Raw genomic sequence first — 9,332 nt, 5'->3', positions numbered from 1 at the left:
CCCCGACCCCCTCCTTTTCTCTCTCTCTCTCTCTCTCTCTCTTTCTCTACCTCCCTCCTCTCTCTCTCTCTACCCCCTCCCTCGACCCCCTCCCTCTCTACCACCCTCCCTCGACCCCCTCCCTCTCTACCACCCTCCCTCGACCCCCTCCCTCTCTACCACCCTCCCTCGACCCCCTCCTCTCTCTCTCTCTCTCTCTCTCTACGTCCCTCTCTCTCCCTCCCCCCCATCCCCCTCCTCTCTCTCTCTCCCTATTAATGGCACATTTTTAAAAATAAAAACAATCTTTTTTAGTCTATCAGTCAAAGCGAACTTCATTGAAAGAAAGTGACGTGACTGTGATACACAGCAGCACAGCACACGGTGACACGGTGACACGTGTCCTCTGTATTTAACCGTCACCCTTGGTGAGCAGTGGGCACCACGACAGGCGCCCGGGGAGCAGCGTGTGGGGACGGGACAACGTAAAAACAACGTAAAAACTAAAAATGATATTTGCCAAGCAAGATAAAAAGCAATGGCATTATGATATACGTAGTAGGCAGGAATTACATTGATGAAAATTATAGATGCTACGACTAACATACTTAATTATGCAGACTGAGATAGTGAAGATGCAGAAGTACAGAACAGTACAGAGCATTTATAGATAGATAGATAGATAGATAGATAGATAGATAGATCTGTCCCTGACAGAATAATGTCCAGCATCCACTTTTTATTTTCGTCCAGGGTTCACCATATTCTGGTGAATATGAATTCCGTGTGTCTTTTCTTTTACGTTGTAAAAAAAATCATTGTCCACTTTCATCAGATGATGGTGATGGTGGAGGTGCAATATTTAAATAAGCAGTGCCCTCTTGCGTCCGGGAAAAGTACTGCAAATGACACGATGTTGCGCTTGAGAAAACATTCCAGCTACAAATAAAACTTCTGTCATTTTTGTGTGAATGTACTTTCAGCGACATGTACGAAATGTACGTTTGCACAATATATTAATTCTGTAAGTCCAGCCCCTTTAGGGCCAGTGAAAACACTGCTGCACATGGTGAAATGTGACCTCTGTATTTAACCATCACCCTTGGTGAGCAGTAGGCACCATGACAGGGGCCCAGGGAGCAGTGTGTGGGGACGCTACCTTCATCAAGGGGACCTCAGTGGCACCTTGGCAGACCGGGATTCAAACCAGCAAACTTCCGATAACAGGGCCACTTCACCGGCCCCATCCGAGCTGAGCATCAGAAAGTTTCGGGTCATCCAGCCTCTGAACCTGAGATTTACACTGGGGTACGGTGGTAGTAACACACCCAACTATGAACCAGAAGACAATGAAGTCACAGGTTCAAACCTGTTATGACTGATTGTAAGTTGTCTGAAAATGAAAGTGAACTAACATAGAGAAGAGGTCCTGGTCAGATGATGTGAGAAGGTGCATTCACTGCGCTTTTGTCTAAAGCCAGACTGGAAATGTTCTAAAGTGTCATTTGTGTTGTAAAAAGGGATTAAGAGGAAATCATTGGCTGTTCTTTACCCTCTCTGGACGAAATGCACAGCGCTCGCTACCTCAAGGGAGCCGAAGACGACCTAAAAGGCCCCACACATCCAGATCATGTTCCAACTGCTGCATCAGGCAAAAGGTACAGGTTCGGCCTGTACCTTCGGCCAAAGTTCAGGCGGTCATGAATTTTCCTGTCGCCGCTTCGAAACGGGAATTGCAGCGATTTTTAGGGACGGCTGGATTTTATCGGGGGTTTTGTAAGAACTTCTCAGACGTGGTCTGCCCGTTTACCGAGCCGCTTCATGGCAGCTCATCCTTTGTTTGGTCTGCGGACTGTCACAGTGCGTTTAAGGCTGTGAAGTCTCTTCTTTGCAGTTCCTCGCTGCCCCAGATTTCCAGCGCCCCTTGAAGTGGGACGTGGATGCCAGTGCTGTTGGAGCGGGAGCGGTGCTTCTACAGCCTGTGGGGCAGTGGTGGCCTAGCGGTTAAGGAAGCGGACCTGTAACCAGAAGGTTGCCGGTTCGATTCCTGCTCTGCCAAGGTACCAGTGAGGTGCCACTGAGCAAAGCACCGTCCCCACACACTGCTCCCCGGGCGCCTGTCATGGCTGCCCACTGCTCACTCAGGGTGATGGGTTAAATGCAGAGGACAAATTTCACTGTGTCCATCGTGTGCTGTGCTGCTGTGTATCACATGTGACAGTCACTTCAGGAGGATGAGTATGGGGTTGATCATCCCATTTTCTTTTTCTCTAAAAAGTTCTTAAAGCACCAACTGAACTATAGTACTATGGAGAAAGAAGCTCTAGCACTGATTTTAGCACTACAGCATTTCGAGGTGTATTTTGGGTCCACGCCACTCCCTGTCCTTGTTTTTACTGATCACAATCCCCTAGTGTTTTTAGCCCGTAGGAAGAACTCAAACCTGCGTATTATGCGCTGGTCTTTGGTACCACAGGGTTTTAACCTGGAGATTAAGTACAAGCGGGGAGGGGGACAATGTTTTAGCGGACACCATGTCACGGGCCTTTTGAGTTTGAAAGTGGTATTAATCAACGTGGGATGTCGATTCTTGGTGGTGGGGGTGTTACGTCCCGTGATCATGTGATGTATGGTCTGTAATTTGCGGAACTCCTCCCAGACCTGACACTGATTCGCGCTCCCGTTGGGGTGAGGCCGTTAAAGACGGCGTGCTGCGACGAGGAAGAGGAGGAGAGAGGGAAGGAAAGGGAGAATGGGAAAATACGCCAGAGAGATGCCCTGTTCCCATTAGTCTACCCGGTGCTTTTTCGTGGCCTGATGTGTTTCAAGGCGTGACTTGTATTGTTTTGTTTAATTAAAAATCACCTCGGTCAAGCGGTTGTGACGTTTCCCTCCCTCTTTCTAATTGTTCACGTTCCTGACCTAGACCAGGACGTAACATGTACATACATGAAGGGTGCATGTCACTGCTCTCCACCTCTCCATTTCCCACTTGGACACTTACATTAGAATGCTATCCATAGTTTTAAGTTCCACACACATAAGATAAGATGTGTGTTTGTGTGGTCAGCTGTTGTATAGAGTCTGACAGCGGTTGGCAGGAAAGACTTTCGGAGTCTCTGTCCCACATTATAAATCATAAACACACAAGTTAAATAGGACTCAACCACAGTTTTATTCAAATAGACAAAGCATATAAAACACAACATATTTACAAGAAATTTGAACATTTTATGTGATATTTTGAACAGTTCAAGATCTTTTCAAAGCTGCAGCTCATCCACTAATCGGTCCTCACGAACGTTCATTTAAGGCAAATAATTTAATATACACAGGGTTAGAGGAAATGTAACCTGTTGTTTTGGGTTATCTTCTCCTTTTTAAAGTGGGGGTGGTAGTAGCCTAGTGGGTAACACACTCGCCTATGAACCAGAAGACCCAGGTTCAAATCCCACTCACTACCATCGTGTCCCTGAGCAAGACACTTAACCCTAAGTTGCTCCAGGGGGGGACTGTCCCTGTAACTACTGATTGTAAGTCGCTCTGGATAAGGGTGTCTGATAAATGCTGTAAATGTAAAGTGGAAGAGAAGGCAAGAATCAGAAGAAGGACCAGTGATGGACCACACGGAGGCAGCTGAGAGCAAAGAGAAGATGAGGGTGGAGGCTGAGAAGAGACTGAAGATGGGGGTGGACGCTGAGAAGAGGGTGGATACATTTATTATCCCACCACATTCTTAAAAATATATGTTATCCCTGCCTGTATTTTGTCAGATTCATTTTATACATTTCTGGCTGTGTAAAGATGATATATTTACTGGATTCATTACTTCACGACACTCTCTTCTGCAGTTTCATTCTAGAGTGATCTTGAGGCAGATGAAGCGGGTCTCTTGACTACAGAATGGGACCCAGAAAATAGTGATCCTGATTATGAGGTCCTATCTTCTTAAAAGTCTGTTTGTTCCAGTCATATATTTCTGTGCATTTTATTCATTTCCCAATTAAATGTATGTTTGTTGTTTTGCTGTTCTTGCAGTTACATTTTCAAGGAACAAATACACAAAGATATTAATAAAACTCTTAATGGTTTATGTCTATATTTTATATATATCATCATTGGGAGAAATAAATTCTCCAAATTTTACACCAAATGAAGAAAACATCTTTGCAGTTGGCAGGAAAGACTTGTGGAATTTCTCAGTCCCACATTATTTTTAATTAATTATAAGTTAATCATAAAATAAACAGGTAAATAAAACTGACTCAACCAAATCATTTTTTAAATTAACAGTTTTATTGTGTCATTTCTGGAGCTTTGGTTTTTTGAGCTCCTAGTATTGCATCCGCAATAGTTTGAACTTCTGTACAAGCTCTTTTCGAGCCTGCGCCAGTCTTGCATGACGCTCCTCATGGAGACACGTTTTAACATGATCAGCAACGGCCTGCACTTCCTCCAGTTTCTGTTTCTCTTCCAGCTCTCTGTGAAGCTCTTCTCTTTCAGAATGGTCATGGTCCTGAGCTTGTTGCTCCTTTAGCTCCTGTAATTGTCCTTGCAGTTGGGTACTTTCCAGTCTTGCATTGTGCTGCTCAATTTCAAGTTGTTCTCTAAGCTGCTGCTCATCCCCTAATTTGTCCTCAAGAGTGTGCTTGAGAACTTTGAGCCTTTTTAATTTGGACATCATGGCTTCACGATACGGCAGTCTTTCATGACGCTCCTCGTGAAGACACGTTTTAACATGATCAGCAACGGCCTGCACTTCCTCCAGTTTCTGTTCAGAATCATTAAGCTCCATCCGAAGCTGAGTGACTTCCTCTTGGAGGCACCTTTTCTCTTCTAGCTCTCTGTGAAGCTCTTCTCTTTCAGAATCGTCATGGTCCTGAGCTTGTTTCTCCTTTAGCTCCTGGAATTGACTTTGCAATTGTTGGAACATCTGTTCAAGCGCTTCTCGAGCCTGCTGCTCATCCACTAATCGGTCCTCAAGCTTGTGATTGAGAACTTTGAGCTTTTCCAGTTTGTCTGTCACAACTTCACGATACGCCAGTCTTTCGTGACGCTCCTCGTGAAGACACGTTTTAACGTGATGAGCAAAGGCCTGCACTTCCTCCAGTTTCTGTCCAGAATCATTAAGCTCCATCCGAAGCTTAGTGGTTTCTTCTTGGAGGCACCTTTTCTCTTCCAGCTCTCTGTGAAGCTCTTCACTTTCAGAATTGTCATGGTCCTGAGCTTGTTTCTCCTTTAGCTCATGGAATTGCCTTTGCAATTGTTGGAACATCTGTTCAAGCTCTTCTCGAGCCTGCTGCTCATCCACTAATCGGTCCTCAAGCTTGTGATTGAGAACTTTGAGCTTTTCCAGTTTGCCTGTCACAACTTCACGATATGCCAGTCTTTCATGACGCTCCTCGTGAAGACACGTTTTAACGTGATGAGCAAAGGCCTGCACTTCCTCCAGTTTCTGTGCAGAATCATTAAGCTCCATGCGAAGCTGAGTGATTTCTTGTTGAAGGCACTTTTTCTCCTCCAGCATTCTGTGGATCACGTCTGCTTCAGCATGGTCACTGCCTCCTTTGGCTTTCGTGGTGCTGTGATGCTTGCGGCATTTATTTCTTCTGCCTGCCTGGCTTTTAGTAGACATGTTTGTCCTTGCCGTATTTATTACTCTAGAGAATGTTCTGCTATTCCAGCTGTTTCTGCTGAATAAGCACTCAATCCACTAAAGCTCTTCTTCTTGCTCCGACTCTGAAGTCTCTCCTATCTCGCACTAAAAATGAACCGGTTCTGCGCAGCTTTATATAGGACTTCTTGATGACGTCATCAACAAATGAGCCAATCGCTGTGTGTTTTTTTTAACCAATCAGCGTTCGTGACGCTAATACGAGCCAATCGCGTCTCGTGACCGTTAACAAGCCTCGCTCGTCCCCGCGTGGCCGCGACTGTTTACATATGCGCGCGCATACGTGCACGCGCGTTTACTGGTTATCGGTTCGGTTCCGGGACCAGACCGCGGGGTTTTATAGCGGCAGGCGGCTTCATGTGGTGGAATACGGGCTCCGGCTGCAGCAGAGTGGCCGAGCGGGATCCCAGTAGTGCTGGACTGGCGGTGTGTGTGACACACGAGGTTAATAAACCATGAATTCATGAATAAATCATATTAATAACGCGTGAACGAAACGTACCACTAAATACACGAGAAGTTCACGGGTCGACAACGTGTGAAACAATTTGTGAGGTTTTAAGATGTCGCTACCCCGTTGTCGTCAGTCCTTTTCTGGACACTTGCTTCATATGAAGCCCCCAGACAAGCTTATACTAGTATGTTTTTAAGGGAATAATGTGTTTTCTCCATTTCACACAGATTAGCTACAGGTTCTTATGAATCCTAATGAAAGCACTGAAATATTATTATAAAACGACAACCACGTTCGTAAAGCCACATAAAGTCATTTGAACAAGTCAGAAAATAAAAGAGCTTTTATTTTACTGTCAGAACAGCTGGTTTGTGTGTGCAAGTCACTGGCTTGATCATTTTTGGCTCGATTTTACGACTGTAGGCACGGTGTCTATATGCTGTATCCTAACAGGCCTGTTGCGTCCTGTCTCGGCCCAGTTGGGCTTTTTCTAAGCAAGTTGCTTTAGTGTCGTTTATTCAGATTCATGTGTAGCGGTTCTTCTTCTGCTTTGTGTAATTTTTTGATTTCGTTTCTTGAACCGCAAATGATGAGCTGACACCCAAGAAATTTTCTGTGCAAAGTGTATTCTGCACAAAAGCAAGGTCGCGTCAGAACATCGCGTCACAAATCGCGTCTCTCTGCACCTCTCTCTCTCACAGCTCATGCCATGTGCCTAAGAGAACTAAACATTAAGTCAAGTCAAGTCAGCTTTATTGTCAATTCTGCCACATGTACAGGACATGCAGAGAATTGAAATTACGTTATTCTCTGATCCATACAAGTAACATTAAATACAAAAACAGTAACATTGAATACAAAGTATAAATACAATTTAAAGAAAAAAAAACACAATATACAATTTTAAAAACACCATATACAAATAAGGGCACATGGTGGAGAGTGCAAAACCATGTAGTGCAACAGAGGTAAGTTTAAAGTGACGAAGTGACAAGTGAGGTAGTTGGCAGACCAGAGCTGCACAGAGTGACTGGTGCATGGTCAGTTTGTGTGTGTGTGTGTGTGTGTGTGTTAGGGTTCAGAAAGTTTGTGGAGCTGAAGAGGGGAGTGGGGGCAGAGCTGGGAGGGAGCATTCATAATTTATAACACTGCATACCTGTACAAAAGCAAGGTCACATCAGAACATCGCGTCACAAACCGCGTCTCTCTGCACCTCTCTCTACAGTATACAGTATATACAGTATTAACAGAACATAAAAAATATTCACAAAATAAAACACATGCAAAATATTCCTAATATGTACATAAATTAAAATAGAAAAAAATAACTTATTGCACACAAACCCCACGCACCTTTCACAGCTCATGCCATGTGTCTAAGAGAACTAAACCGGGTCTCCAACCCACTAACCCAAGGGCACGGCCGCAACCAACCACTTTTCGGGGGTGATCAAAGTTTTAGAACCCACATAACTTTTTACAATAACCATAAATTGAACAAACAAAACTACAGAAACATATTTAACATAACCAGAAACATTAACACATTTTAACATTCTACAATTAAACAAACACCCTGATTGTCGTTATAATTCCCTTACCCACATCAGAATACAGGTGAACAAAATAAAAGTCTTTAGAAAATAAGAAAATAAAAGACACAAGAAAGAAGAAATACATTTATAAATCTAGTGTAACCATTTAACTCCGGCACACATGCATATAGGTGACCGTGTTCATTGTGAAGGTCTGAGTATGTGCGGTAAACAAGGAAACCCCCGTCCCTGTCCTCGTCCCTGTCCCCATCCCTGTATGAGGAGCACGATGGTGTAACTTACTGTTGGAGGACGTCTTTTAAATCTTATACTTCTCCAGGACTGTGTTGCCTGGGTCATATTTTAAAAATATGTTTGTCGGCAGCGTTCGAAAAATAATGAGGCCGACCCGCATTATTTTTCGAACGCTGCCGACAAACATATTTTTTTCGTTCACGCGTTATTAATATGATTTATTCATGAATTCATTGTTTATTAACATCGTGTGTCACACACACCGCCAGTCCAGCACTACTGGGATCCCGCTCGGCCACTCTGCTGCAGCCGGAGCCCGTATTCCACCACATGCTTCGGATGGAGCTTAATGATTCTGCACAGAAACTGGAGGAAGTGCAGGCCGTTGCTGATCATGTTAAAACGTGTCTCCATGAGGAGCGTCGTGCAAGACTGGCGCAGGCTCGAAAAGAGCTTGTACAGAAGTTCAAACTATTGCGGATGCAATACTAGGAGCTCGAAAAAACAAAAGCTCCATGACACAATAAAACTGTTAATTAAAAAAATGATTTGGTTGAGTCAGTTTTATTTACCTGTTTATTTTATGATTAACTTATAATTAATTAAAAATAATGTGGGACTGAGAAATTCCACAAGTCTTTCCTGCCAACTGCAAAGATGTTTTCTTCATTTGGTGTAAAATTTGGAGAATTTATTTCTCCCAATGATGATATATATAAAATATAGACATAAACCATTAAGAGTTTTATTAATATCTTTGTGTATTTGTTCCTTGAAAATGTAACTGCAAGAACAGCAAAACAACAAACATACATTTAATTGGGAAATGAATAAAATGCACAGAAATATATGACTGGAACAAACAGACTTTTAAGAAGATAGGACCTCATAATCAGGATCACTATTGTCTGGGTCCCATTCTGTAGTCAAGAGACCCGCTTCATCTGCCTCAAGATCAGTCTAGAATGAAACTGCAGGAGAGAGTGTCGTGAAGTAATGAATCCAGTAAATATATCATCTTTACACAGCCAGAAATGTATAAAATGAATCTGCAAAGAGACAACTTGGGGTGAACAGTCAAGATACCTTCAATGTTCCTGTGCAAGTACAGCAATATAATGTTTGGGGCAAACCAGCAGATGCACACTTATAAGAACAGCAATAAAAATAAAGAACAATGACTAGAGAATAAGAACAATCAAAGAAAACTTCAGATTAATTTAAATGAAATATATAATGCAATGCAAATGTAATCGAATAAAATGCACATAGAGTACAGGCCAAAAGTTTGGACACCTTCTCATTCGATGTGTTTTCTTTATTTTCATGACCATTTACGTTGGTAGATTCTCACTGAAGGCATCAAAACTATGAATGAACACATGTGGAGTTATGTACTTAATAAAAAGTGGAGACCTGGTCTCCACAGTCACCG

This window comes from Denticeps clupeoides, chromosome 8, assembly GCF_900700375.1.
Source record: "Denticeps clupeoides chromosome 8, fDenClu1.1, whole genome shotgun sequence".
In the NCBI taxonomy this organism is placed as follows: domain Eukaryota; kingdom Metazoa; phylum Chordata; class Actinopteri; order Clupeiformes; family Denticipitidae; genus Denticeps; species Denticeps clupeoides.
The sequence above is the reverse complement of the archived record's forward strand: the minus strand, read 5'-3'. Positions refer to the sequence as shown.